Source organism: Tachyglossus aculeatus, unplaced genomic scaffold (genome assembly GCF_015852505.1).
Source record: "Tachyglossus aculeatus isolate mTacAcu1 unplaced genomic scaffold, mTacAcu1.pri scaffold_75_arrow_ctg1, whole genome shotgun sequence".
NCBI lineage: Eukaryota > Metazoa > Chordata > Mammalia > Monotremata > Tachyglossidae > Tachyglossus > Tachyglossus aculeatus.
This window is the reverse complement of record NW_024045092.1, coordinates 443,244-457,623: the sequence shown is the minus strand read 5'-3', so window position 1 is coordinate 457,623 and position 14,380 is coordinate 443,244.

Genomic DNA, 14,380 nt, shown 5'->3' with positions numbered 1-14,380 from the left:
TTTGGCATGGTGTTCAGACTTTGTCCCTTATCAGGATCCTTGTCGAAAAAGAGGGGGAACAGGTATTGAAGCCCCATTTTACATATGGGGAAGCTATGCAACTTGCCCAAGGTCTCTCAGCAGGCCAGTGGCAGAGCTGGGAATGGAATCCAGAATTTCCACTAGACCACACTGCTCCCAAGGTCCTCAGTGGTATTCCATACTTCCCAAGTGCCTAATACAATGCAAACCATCAAGGGATGCAGAGCTTAGCTCGGATCGATTTTCCGATGGCCCAAGAAGCATCCCCAGGCAGGAAATACTTCGAAGGAGCCAAAGGCAATGGAAGATAGTGGTGTCTTTGCCCAGAATGGTATTGTCATTCATTCATTCTCTCAGTCATTCTTTCAATTGTATTTATTGAACGCTTACTGTGTGCAGAACACTGTATTAAGCACTTGGAAAGTACAAATAGGCAACATATAGAGAGGGTCCCTAACCAACAATGGGCACACAGTCTAGTAGGGGGAGACAGACAACAAAACAAAACAAGTAGACAGGTGTCAATATCATCAGAATAAATAGAAATATAGCTATATACATATCATATCATATCCCCACTTCAATCCACACTTCATGCTGCTGCCCGGATTATCTTTGTCCAGAAACGCTCTGGGCATATTACTCCCCTCCTCAAAAATCTCCAGTGGTTACCATTCAATCTGCGCATCAGGCAGAAACTCCTCACCCTGGGCTTCAAGGCTCTCCATCACCTCGCCCCCTCCTACCTCACCTCCCTTCTCTCCTTCTACAGCCCACCCCGCACCCTCCGCTCCTCTGCCGCTAATCTCCTCACCGTACCTCGTTCTCGCCTGTCCCGCCATCTACACCCGGCCCACGTCATCCCCCGGGCCTGGAATGCCCTCCCTCTGCCCATCCGCCAAGCTAGCTCTCTTCCTCCCTTCAAGGCCCTACTGAGAGCTCACCTCCTCCAGGAGGCCTTCCCAGACTGAGCCCCTTCCTTCCTCTCCCCCTCGTCCCCCTCTCCATCCCCCATCTTACCTCCTTCCCTTCCCACAGCACCTGTATATATGTATATATGTTTGTACATATTTATTACTCTATTTATTTATTTATTTATTTTACTTGTACATATCTATTGTATTTATTTTATTTTGTTAGTATGTTTGGTTTTGTTCTCTGTCTCCCCCTTTTAGACTGTGAGCCCACTGTTGGGTAGGGACTGTCTCTATATGTTGCCAACTTGTACTTCCCAAGCGCTTAGTACAGTGCTCTGCACACAGTAAGCGCTCAATAAATACGATTGATGATGATGATTATCATTAATAATATGAATAGGGCAATATGTGTGTACAAATATATACAAGTGCTATAGGGAGGGGAAGGGGGTATGGAAGTGGGAGGGAGGGGCGATAGGGAGGGGAGGAAGAGGAGAGGAAAAAGGGGGGCCTCAGTTTGGAAAGGCCTCTGAAGGGGGTGAGCTCTCAGTAAGGCTTTGAAGGGAGGAAGAGAGCTTGTTTGGTGAATGTGTGTAGGGAGGGCATTCCAGGCCAAAGGTAGGTCATGAGCCAGGGGTCGACGGCGGGACAGGTGAGAAGGAGGCACACTAAGGAGGTTAGTGGCAGAGTTGCAGAGTGTGCGGCCTGGGCTGTGGAAGGAGAGAAGGGAGGTGAAGTAGAGGGCGAGGTGATGGAGAGCTCTGAACAGAGAGAGGAATTTTTGCTTGATTCGAAGGTTGATAGGCAATCACTGGAGATTCTGTGGAGGGAATGACATTCCAAGAGAGTTTCTATAGAAATATAATCCGGGCAGTAGAGTGAAGCGGGGAGAGACAAGAGGATGGGATATCAGAAAGAAGACTGATGCAGTAATCTATTTGGGATAGAATGAGAGATTGAACCAACAAGGAAGCTGTTTGGATGGAGATGAAAGTGTGGAATGTGGTGATTGGATGTGTGGGGTGAAAGAGAGAGCAGAGTCAAGTGTGACACCAAGGTTGCAGGCTTGTGAGATGGTAAGGATGGTAGTGCCGTCCACAGTGACAAGAAAGTCAGGGAGAGGACCGGGTCTTAGATCAGAGTTCAGAAAAGCAGCGTGGCTTGGTGGAAATAGCCCGGGCTTTGGAGTCAGAGATCATGAGTACAAATCCCGGCTCCGCCAATTGTCAGCTGTGTGACTTTGGGGAAGTCCCTTAACTTCTCTGGGCCTCAGTTACCTCATCTGCAAAAATGGGGATTAAGAATGTGAGCTCCCCATGGGACAACCTGATCACCTTGTAACCACCACAGCTCTTAGAAGAGTGCTTTGCACGTAGTAAGCGCTTAATAAATGCTATTATTATTATTATTATTACTACTATTTAGGAGGGAAGATAAGGAGGTCAGTCTTGGGCATGTTGAGTTTTAAATGGCGGACAGACATCCAGATGGAGATATCCTGAAGGTAAGAGGAGATTTGAGCCTGGAAGGAGGGAGAGAGAACAAGGGTGGAGATGTAGATTTCGGTGTCGTCAGCGTAGAGATGATAGTTGAAGCCGTAGGAGCGAATGAGTTCACCAAGGGAGTAAGTATAGATGACTAACAGAAGAGGACCAAGAACTGACCCTTGAGGAACCCCTACAGATAGGGGATGGAAGGGGGAGTAGGAACCCGCGAAGGAGACTGAGAAGGAACGTCCAGAGCGATGAGAAGAACCAGAATAGGATGGAGTCTGTAAAGCCAAGGTTGGACAGCGGGTTGAGGAGGAGGGGGTGGCCCACAGTGTAAAAGGCATCTGAGAGGTCGAGGAGGATTAGGATAGAGTAGGAACCATTGGACTTGGCAAGAAGGAGGTCGTTGGTGACCTTTGAGAGGGCAGGTTCGGTGGAGCGTAGGGGCCGGAAGCCAGATTGGAGGGGATCTAGGAAAGAGTTGGAGTTGAGAACTCGAGGCAGCGAGTGTAGACGACTCGATCTAAGAGTTTGGAAAAGAAGGGTAGGAGGGATATTACTAGAAGGGGCAGTATGGTTCAAGACAGGATTTCATTCAAGAAGGGGGAGACATGGGCATGTTTGAAGGCAGAGGGGAAGGAACCAGTGGAAAGTGAGTGGTTGAAGATGGAAGTTAAGGAGGGGAGGAGGGAAGGGACGAGAGTTTTTATAAGATGAGAGGGAATGGGGTCAGAAGCACAGGTGCATTGTGTGGCACTTGAGAGGAAGGAGGAAATCTCATCTGAAGATACTGCTGGGAGGGATGAGAATGTCGAGGAGAGGGTTGAGAACAGAGGGAATGGAGAAGGCGGAGGGGTGACTTTGGGAAGCTCAGACCTGATGGTATTAATGTTACTAATGAGGTAGGTGGCCAGATCTTTGGGAGGGAGGGAGGGAGGAGGGGGAGGAACAGGGGACCTGAGGAGGGAGTAAAATGTCCGAAAATGCTGACGGGGGACATGGGCATGGGTGTTAATAAGGGAAGAAAAATAGTTTTGCCTTGCAGAGGAGAGGGCAGAATTAAAGCAGGAAAGGATAAATTTAAAGTGAACTAGGTTGACTTGGTGTTTAGACTTCCACTAACACCGTTCAGCAGCATAAGTATAAGAGCGAAGAAGGCGGACAGTGGCAGTGATCCAAAGCTGTGGGTTAGTGCTGTGAAAGCGACCAAGGGAAAGGGGAGTGAGCGATAGAAGTCGGGTGATAGAGGAGTCACCGGAGAAATCCATATGGAGGTTGACCTCTCCGAGGACCAGAGTGGTCATGGGAAAGGAGAGAAGGAAGGTGTGAAAGGGGTCAAAATGGTTAAAAAATGTTGGAGGTGGGGCCAGGGGGGCGGTAGATGACGGCTACAAGAATCTGGAGGGGGTGGTAAAGGCGAATAATATGGGCTTCAAAGGCGGAGAAGGAAAGGGAAGGGGAAGGAGCGATAGTGTGAAAGCGGCATTGGGGTGCTAGAAGGCAGCCGACACCTCCTCCTTTCCCGGTGAGTCTGGAGGAGTAGGAGAAGAAGATACCTCCTCTGGAGAGAGCAGCAGAAGAGACTGTGTCATCAGGGGTGAGCCAAGTCTCGGTAAGGGTGAGGAGGAAGAGAGAGCAGAAAAAGAACAGGTCTAGGATGAAAGGGAACTTACCTATAATGAAGCGGGGATTCCATAGGGCACACGTGGCAGTAGCTGTGGAGAGAGGGGGAAGGGTGCGAGGGGTGGGGAAGGTTTGGCTGGGAATGAGTTTTCGGGGGCCTGAGCTGGGAGAGGGAGATGAGGGATGGCGATGAGAAAGGAGAACTGGGATGGGGCGGGGGCGGGGAGGAGGGGAGGGAAGGGTTTGGAAGGGATGTGTTGAGGGTTGGCGCTGGTACAGAGAGATTCTGGGGGTGGGGTGGGGAGGAGAAGTGGGGAGGGGGAAAGGGAGGGAAAGAGCTGGGTGGGAGAGGGGAAGGGAAGGGTGAGGACTGGGAAGGGTAGATGGGAGCAGGGGAATTGATACTTCATGGTAAGGTCAGCAAGGTAGAAATGACGGCATAGCGAGCATTTAGCAGGTAATATGCAATAGCAACAATGAAATAAGAGGATGATGCCCAGAGCAGAAGATTGAATTGTCCATGGGTCAGTCAAATCAAAAAGGCCATTGGCCGGGAGAGTCCAGGGGTTCTTGGCAGAATTGTCTCTGAGCTTTTGGAGGATGGCGTCCTGTGGAAGGCGGTTCTGGAGGAGGGCGGAACTGTAATGGGGGTTCATGGGAGAAGAATGTCTCTTTTAGGACTTTTAATAATCGAGGTCGCTTTTGTTCAACACTTTTCCAGGCCGACACTCTTTGGACTTCAAGCCTCTTGTAGGCAGGAAGCCTGTCTATCAGCACTGCTGCACTCTCCCAAGTGTGTAGTACACGGATCTAAACGTAGTAAATGTTTAGTAAATCCCATGATTGATCGATCGATTTGGGAACTTGGAATGACGATGTCTGTCTGTAGGTATGTCCACTCCAGGGTCCCCTCTTCCCCCAGTTCTGTCTCCCGTGTGGATCTGCTATGCCCAGAAGACCCCACTGTCATAGATAAGGCCCGATGTCCATGTCTCTATCAGATCTCTGAGAGATCCTCGGCTCTGCCGTCGGGGATAATCCGTCTCATGAAACATTTTCACTGGTCTCCAGTGACATTGGAGGGGAGACGTTTGCCGCCGTCCTAACAGAGGAGATGGCCAAGAATGGCATCTGCGTGGCTTATGTTCAAAGAGTCAACTGACTCTTTAGTCATAGTGCATTCGCCTCCTACTGTAACCACGAACAAATAATTACATCGTCGGCGAATGTGGTCGCTGCCTACGAGGATACATTCTCTCAACTTGTACTTCCCAAGCGCTTATTATAGTGCTCTGCACACAGTAAGCGCTCAATAAATACGATTGATTGATTGATTGATTTAAGGTTATTTGTACACTGTATAGAGGAGAGACCCATTCACACTAAATTCTGGGTCACCACATCCGACTGGGATATTGCATCAAATACCCATTTCAGAAATAACACCTTTTTCCAAGGCTCGTTGATATTCTCAGTCCATAGGAAGGAGAGTCCGGGTTTCAGGAATTTCCAACGAAACCTAAACCCTCGGAAATATCCACAGGACGTGTTTCTACTGGCGTTCTGGTGGTAGATCTTTGATTGTCCAGGTTCGTATGAACTTGATGCCATGAGAGTGTGTGAAGAAAACAGTACATTGGAAAGCAGGCCCTTGGACCTCTGGAAGATGAACGTGTCTCCCCAGAGTTACAGCGTGTACAGTGCTGTGTATGCCATAGCTCACACCCTCCACCAAGAGATATGGGCTGAGAAGGACATGGAGATTTTGGGAGATGGTCCAAGTCAGGTTTCTCATCCACGGCAGTAGGATTCAGTAGGGCCTTCAGTAGGGCTTTGAAAGGGGGAAGAGTGATTGTTTGGCAGATTTGAGAAGGAAGGGCATTCCAGACCAGAGGTAGGACGTGGACGGTCGTCTCACCGGTCGGCGGTGAGACAGGCGAGATGCAGGCCCAGTGAGAAGGTTAGCACTAGAGGAGCAGAGTGTTGAGGCTGGGCTGTAGAAGGAGAGAAAGGAAATGAGGTACCAAGGGGCAAGGTTGTGGAGAGTTTTGAAACCAACAGTGAGGAGTTTTTGATACAAGATTTGATAGGCAACCACTGGAGATTTTTGAGGAGGGGGGTGAGATGTCCTGAACGTTTTTGTAGAAAGTTTATCTTTTCCTGCCTTAACGCAGCCCTCTCCTCAGCCAGACAAAACTATTTCTCCTCCCTATTGACACCCATGCCTATCATCCCCGTCAGCTCTTCCGTGCATTCAACTCCTTTCTCAGGTCCCCGGTTCCTCCCCCTCCTCCTTCCCCTCACCAACAACGATCTGGCCTCCTACTTCATTAAAAAAATTAAATCCATCAGGTCTGAGCTCCCCAAAGTCACTCCCCACCCTTCTCCAGCCCCCCGGCTCTCAACGCTCTCCGCTACTCTCCAATCCTTCCCGGCGGTATCTTCAGAGGAGACCTCCTCCCTCCTCTCAAGTGCTACCCCGGCCACCTGTGCTTCTGACCCCATTCCCTCTCATCTAATGAAATCTCTCGCTCCGTTCATTCTCCCCTCCTGAACTTCCATCTTCAACCGTTCACTCTCCACTGGTTCCTCCCCCTCTGCCTTCAAGCATGCCAGCGTCTCTCCCATCCTAAAAAAAAACCCTCTCTTGACCCCACCTCACCTTCTAGTCATCGCCCTATCACCCTCCTACCATTCCTTTCCAAACTCCTTGAACGAGTCGTCTACACGAGCTGCCTCGAATTTCTCAACACCACCTCTCTCCTCGACCCCCTCCAATCTGGCTTCCATCCCCTACATTCCACGGAACCCTCCCTCTCAAAGGTCACCAATGACCTCCTGCTTACCAAGCCGAAGGGTTCATGCTCTATCCTAATCCTCCTCGACCTCTTAGATGCCTTCGACACTGTGGACCACCCCCCTTCTCCTCAACATGCTATCCAACCTTGGCTTCACAGACTCCGTCCTCTCCTGGTTCTCCTCTTATCTCTCTGGCCATTCATTCTCAGTCTCTTTTGCGGAGTCCTCCTCCCCCTCCTATCCCCTTACTGTAGGGGTTCCTCAAGGGTCAGTTCTTGGTCCCTTTCTGTTCTCGATCTACACTCACTCCCTTGGTGAACTCACTCACTCCCACGGCTTCAACTGTCATCTCTACGCTGATGACACCCAAATATACATCTCTGCCCCTGCTCTCTCTCCCTCCCTCCGGGCTCGCATCCCCTCCTGCCTTCAGGATATCTCCATCTGGATGTCTGCCCGCCACCTAAAACTCAACATGTCCAAGACTGAACTCCTTGTCTTCCCTCCCAAACCCTGCCCACTCCCTGACTTTCCCATCACTGTTAACGGTACTACCATCCTTCCCGTCTAACAAGCCTGCAACCGTGGTGTCATCCTCGACTCTGCTCTCTCGTTCACCCCTCACATCCAAGCCATCACCAAAACCTGCTGGTCTCACCTCTGCAACATTGCCAAGATCCTCCCTTTCCTCTCCATCCAAACCTCTACCTTGCTTGTTCAAATTCTCATCCTATCCCCTCTGTATTACTGTATCAACCTCCTCTCCGATCTCCCATCCTCCTGTCTCTCCCCACTTCAATCCATACTTCATGCCGCTGCCCGGATTGTCTTTGTCCAGAAACGCTCTGGGCATATTACTCCCCTCCTCAAAAATCTCCAGTGGCTACCAATCAATCTGCGCATCAGGCAGAAACTCCTCACCCTGGGCTTCAAGGCTCTCCATCACCTCGCCCCCTCCTACCTCACCTCCCTTCTCTCCTTCTACAGCCCACCCCGCACACTCTGGTCCTCCGCCGCTAATCTCCTCACCGTACCTCGTTCTCGCCTGTCCCTCCATCGACCCCCGGCCCACGTCATCCTCCGGGCCTGGAATGCCCTCCCTCTGCCCATCCGCCAAGCTATCTCTCTTCCTCTCTTCAAGGCCCTACTGAGAGCTCACCTCCTCCAGAAGGCCTTTCCAGACTGAGCCCCTTCCTTCCTCTCCCCCTCGTCCCCCTCTCCATCCCCCCCATCTTACCTCCTTCCCTTACCCACAGCACCTGTATATATGTATATATGTTTGTACATATTTATTAGTCTATTTATTTATTTATTTATTTATTTTACTTGTACATATCTATTCTATTTATTTTATTTTGTTAGTATGTTTGGTTTTGTTCTCTGTCTCCCCCTTTTAGACTGTGAGCCCACTGTTGGGTAGGGACTGTCTGTATATGTTGCCAATTTGTACTTCCCAAGCGCTTAGTACAGTGCTCTGCACATAGTAAGCGCTCAATAAATACGATTGATGATGATGATGATGATGGAATGCCCTCCCTCCACACATCCACCAAGCTAGCTCTATTACTTCCTTCAAGGCCCTACTGAGAGCTCACCTCCTCCAGGAGGCCTTTCCAGACTGAGTCCCCTCCTTCCTTTCCCCTTTCTCCCCCTCCCCATCCCCCCCGCCTTACCTCCTTCTCCTCCCCACAGCACCTGTATATATGTATATATGTTTGTACGTATTTATTACTCTATTAATTTATTTTATTTGTACATATTTATTCTATTTATTTTATTTTGTTAATATGCTTTGTTTTGTCCTCTGTCTCCCCCTTCTAGACTGTGAGCCCACTGTTGGGAAGGGGCCGTCTCTATATGTTGCCAACTTGTCCTTTCCAAGCACTCAGTACAGTGCTCTGCACACTGTAAGCGCTCAACAAATACGATTGAATGAATGAATGAATAATCCGGGCAGCAGAGTGAAGTATGGACTGAAGTGGGGAGAGGCAGGAGGTTGGGAGGTCAGAAAGGAGGCTGATTCAGTAATCCAGTCGGAATAGGATGAGTGGTTGTACCAGAGTGGTAGCAGTTTGGATGGAGAGAAAAGTGCAAATGTTGCCAATGTTGTGAAGGTGAGACCGACAGGATTTGGTGCCTTACTGGATATGTGGGGTGAATGATAGATAGTAGTCAAGGATGACACCAGGTTTATGGGCTTGTGATACAGGAAGGATGATTGTGCTTTTTAAAGTGACCAGAAAGTTTATGGCGGGGGGGGGGGGGGATAGGATCAATAAATGCCATTGATCAATCAGTAAATCATACTTTTTGAGCGCATACTGTGTGCAGAGAACTGTATTAAGTGCTGGGGAAAGTGCAATATAACTATTGAACAGACGCGACAAACATACAGCCTAGAGTGGGACACAGACATTAATATAAATAAATGAATTGCAGATGTGTGCACGACTGCCTTGGGGACTGCCAACCTGGGATGAATCCAGAGATCAGTGCCGTTTCCCTCTTCCCTTACTTGTACAGACCCCTCGCTCCGTGTGTAGCGAGAGCTGCCGGCCGGGTTTCAGGAATACAGCTCGGGAAGGGAAAACCTCCTGCTGCTATGACTGCGTGCCCTGTGCCAAGGGAGAGATCAGCAATCAGATCGGTAAGTTTCTGCTGAGAACCGTGTTTCCCTGCCTAATAGCGGTAAGCCAGGCAGGTCAATCTGGGAGAGCTTTCGAGATGTGATAAGATATTTGATATACATCAGCGTTTAGAACAGTGCTTGGCACATAGTAAGCGCTTTACAAGTACCATCATCATCATCATATATGATATATGATATGATTGTGATATTTGTTAAGGGTTTAATAGGTGTCTAGAGAAGCAGCATGGCCTAGTAGATAAAGCACAGGCCTGGGAGTCGGATAGACTTGGGTTCTAATCCTAAAATCCTCCACCTGTCTGTTCTGTGACCTTGGACAAGTCCCTTCACTTTTCTGGGCCTCAGTTCCCTCATCAGTAAAATGAGGATTAAGACTCTGAGGCCCAGGTGGGACAGGGACTGTGTCCAACTTGGTTAATTTGTATTTATCCCAGTGCTTAGTACAGTGCCTGGCACATAGTAAGAATTTAACCAATAGCATTCAGAAAAAGAAAAAAAATCACTGTTCTTAACGCTAGGGTAAACATGTTGGGAGCAGTCTCTGCCCCACGTGAGACTCATAGACTAAGCAGGAGGGAGAACAGGAATTAAATCTATCATAAACCTGTAGCAGCCACCGAGGGTTAATAATAATAATAATAATAATGATAATAATAATAATATTTGTTAACCACTTACTATGTTCCAGGCACTGTACTAAGCGCTGGGGTAGATACAAGAAAACCGGGTTGGGCATAGTCCCTGTCCCACGTGGGGCTCACAGTCTCAATCCCCATTTTACAGATGAGGTAACTGAAGCACAGAGAAGTAAAGTGACTTGACCAAGGTCACATAGCAGGTAGGTGGCGAAGATGGGATTATAACCCTGGGTCCTCTGACTCCCAGTCCAGTGCTCTATCCACTATGCCATGCTGCCTTTGGACAAATCATTTCACTTCTCTGTGCCTCAGTTGCTTCATCTACCAAATGGGGATTCAATCCCTGTTCTTCCTCCTATTTAGGCTGTGAGCCACATTTGGAAGCTAATGATTTTGTATCTACTCCAGCATTTAGTACACTTCTTGGCATATAGTAAGCGCTCAGTATTACCAAATGTCACAATAATTCTGATCTGAGCTACAGTCTCTGACAGAAACACCAAGATACTTGAAGAGTCCCCTTTTAGACCGTGAGCCCACTGTTGGGTAGGGACTGTCTCTATATGTTGCCAATTTGTACTTCCCAAGCGCTTAGTACAGTACTCTGCACATAGTAAGCGCTCAATAAATACGATTGATGATGATGATGATGATGATGATAATTATTATTATTATTATCATCGTTTCTGTTAAGTATCTATTATGTACCAGGCACTGTACTATCTGCTAGGTGGAAGCAGGTTGGACACAATCCCCATTAGAAATGGGGATCACGATCTTAATCCCCATTTGGCAGATGAGGTAAATGAGGCAAAGAAAAGTAATTTGCCCAAATTCACCCCGAGAAAAGTAGCGAAGCCAAGATTGGAATCCAGGTCTTCTGACTCCCCGGCCCAGGCTCCATCCACAAGGTCAGGAGGGCGGTGGGGGGCGTGGAACACTTGGAAACCCCACCCTCCTCCCTGCCCTATTGTCTCACTGGGGTCCATTCATTCAATCATTCATTCGGTCGTATTCACTGAACACTTATTGTGCACAGAGCACCGTATTAAGCGCATGGGAGAGTATAATACAGCAATAAACAGCCACATTGGACTCTGACTGGTCCACAACCTTTGTAATTTGGGAGGCTTCCTTTATGTCCCTGTCAATCAATCAATCAGTGCTATTGATTGAGCACCTACTGTATGCAGAACACTCTACTAAGCGCTTGGGAGGCTACAGCTCAGCAGAGTTGGTAGACACCTTCCCTGCCCACAGTCAATAAATGATATTAATGGAGCGCTTACTGCATGCAGAGCACTGTACTCAGTGCTTGGGAGAGTATGATATAACAGTTGCTAGGCACCTAACCTGCCCACAAGTAGCTTACCATCGAGAGGTGGACACAGACAATAAAATAAATTACGAACAAGGGGCAGGAAGGCCGTGGGGTTGAGCGTGGTGGAGGTCAACACGTGAGACATATCCAAATGTAAGGGCAACTGGGAAGACTGAACCAATCCCATAGTTCCAACAGATGAATAACATTTATTGAGCCCTTTCTGTGTGCAAAGCACTGTACCAAGCACTTGGGAGAGTACTATGTAATGGAGTCACTCAACACATTCCAGTCATTTAGAAGCAGCTCCTCCATCCATCTGAGTTTTCCAGTTGCTAGTATCACCGACTTGCCTTGCCTCTCCCAGGGACTGGAATTTTACGCCTTGCCCCAAAGGAGGGGTAAAATTCCATTTATTCCTTTCAGATGTGGAGCAATGCATCAAGTGCCCCAGACATAAATTTCCAAATCCTCAAAGAGAACAGTGTGTCCCGAAAACTGTAGTCTTCCTTTCCTAAGATGAACCTCTGGGAATGGTTCTGATGTCCTTAGCCCTTTGTTTCTCTCACCGCACTGCTCTGCTTTTGGGGGTCTTCATTCTCTACCGAGACAACCCCATTGTGAAAGCTAACAATCGCGATCTCAGTTACACCCTCCTCACTGCCCTCCTGCTCTGCATCCTGTCCTCCTTGACCTCCGTCGGTCACCCCGGCCCGGCCACCTACCTCCTGCAACAGACGGCCTTCGGAATCGCCTTCTCCATGGCGGTTTCCACCGTGTTGGCCAAGATGGTCATCGTGGTCCTGGCCTTCAGGGCCACCGGGCCGGGAAGCATAATGAGGAAATGACTGGGGCCCAAGGGGCCTTCCTCCGTCATCTGCATCTGCTCCCTGGTCCAAGTGGGCATCTACACGGTATGGCTGGGGACCCCCCCCCCCCCAAATTCCCTGATGTGGACTTGGTGTCCGAGGTCGGGATCATCGTTCTCCAGTGTAATGAGGGCTCTGCCGTTGCCTTCTACTTCGTCCTAGGCTACATCGGCTCCTGGCCCTCATCAGCCTCACGGTGGCCTTTCTGGCCTGGAACTTGCCAGACAGCTTCATCACGTTTAGCATGCTGGTGTTTTGCAGCGTATGAGTCTCCTTCCTGCCCACCTACCTGACCACCAGGGGCAAAGCCATGGTGGCCGTGGAGGTCGTCTCCATCCTGGCCTCCGGTATCGGGCTCCTCGGCTGCATCTTCGGGCCCAAGGTCTACGTGATCCTGCTGAGGCCGGACAGGAAGACCAGAGGGTGGCTCCTGGGGTGGCACGAGAATCCTTGAATTGGACACCATCAAGCGAGGCCCTAGAGGCTCTCGAAGGCGAGGGTTCAAATGCAGTCCCTCTCCACCGGCAAGCCACTCCACGGGTGACCTCTGGAAGGCTCCGTTTTACATGAGGTGAATTTCCACATGGTCTCCGAAATCCTCTCCATTCTTTTCTTCCCTTTGGTAATGATGATGATAGAATTTGTGAGCTCATCTTCTAGACTGTGGGCCCGTTGATGGGTAGCGACCGTCTCTCTATGTCGCCAACTTGTACTTCCCAAGCGCTTAGTACAGTGCTCTGCACACAGCAAGCCCTCAATAAATACGATTGAATGAATTTGTTAGGAGCTTACTATGTGCCAAGCACTGTTCTAAGAGCTGGGGCAGATACAATGTAATCAGGATGACCCAGGTGAGGCTCACAGTCTAAATTCCCATTTTACAGATGAGATAATTGAGGCACAGGTAAGTTAAGTGACTTGCCCAAAGTCACAAACCTGATGAGTTGCAGAGCCGGGATTAGAACCCACGACCTCTGACTCGTAAGCCCGTGCTCTTGCCACTAAGCCACACTGCTTGTGTCCTGTGGGCCTGAGTTTGGAGAAGTGGAGCGCCAATCTTTGTCCACAAGAGGAGGCCAAGGAAAGCCAATGTCTCCCATCGGCTGAGGGAGAAAGAGGGCGATTCCTACAGCTCCATCCTGTGTCCCCGGGAGGGCACTAGGTGAGTGGTATGTGGCACGTCAAAGCTGAACCAGTCCCCACTCTGGGACTTTCATTCTGTCCCTCCCAGATCTGTCCCCTTCCCACCTCCTTCGTCCAACCAATCTATCGCACTGATTGATCACTCATGGTGTGCAGAGCACTCTACAAGTGTCTGGGAGATTATCCGGGCGCACAGTAAGCACTTAAAAATACTATCATTATCATCATCATCATTATTACTCTATAACAATGTAGTAGAAATATTCCCTGCCACAGTGAGCTTATTGTTTAGAGAGGGAGGCAGATGATACTTTCAATAAATTATGACTATGTACCTAATTGCTGTATGTCTCTCTTCTTTGCACCCTCCATCCACTACTGAAGCGAACAGTTCACTTCTCTGGGCTTCTTTCATTCATTCATTCATTCAATCGTATTTATTGAGCGCTTACTGTGTGCAGAGCACTATACTAAGCGCTTGTGAAGTACAAGTCGGCAACATTTAGAGAGAGTCCCTACCCAACAACGGGCTCACAGTCTAGAAAGGGGAGACAGACAACAAAACAAAACACGTAGATAGGTGCAAAAATCGTCAGAAAAAATAGAATTATAGCTATATGCATATCATTAACAAAATAAATAGAATAGTAAATATGCAAAAGTAAAATAGAGTAATAAATCTGTACAAATATATATACAAGTGCTGTGGGGAGGGGAAGGAGGTAGGGTGGAGGGGATGGGGAAAGGAGAGGCAAAATGGGGCTCAGTCTGGGAAGGTGTTCTGAAGGATGTGAACTCTCAGTAGGGCTTTGAAGGGAGGAAGAGCGCTAACTTGGCGTATGTGTGGAGGGAGGGCATTCCAGGCCAGGGGAAGGACGTGGGACAGGGGCCGACGGTGGGACAGGCGAGAAC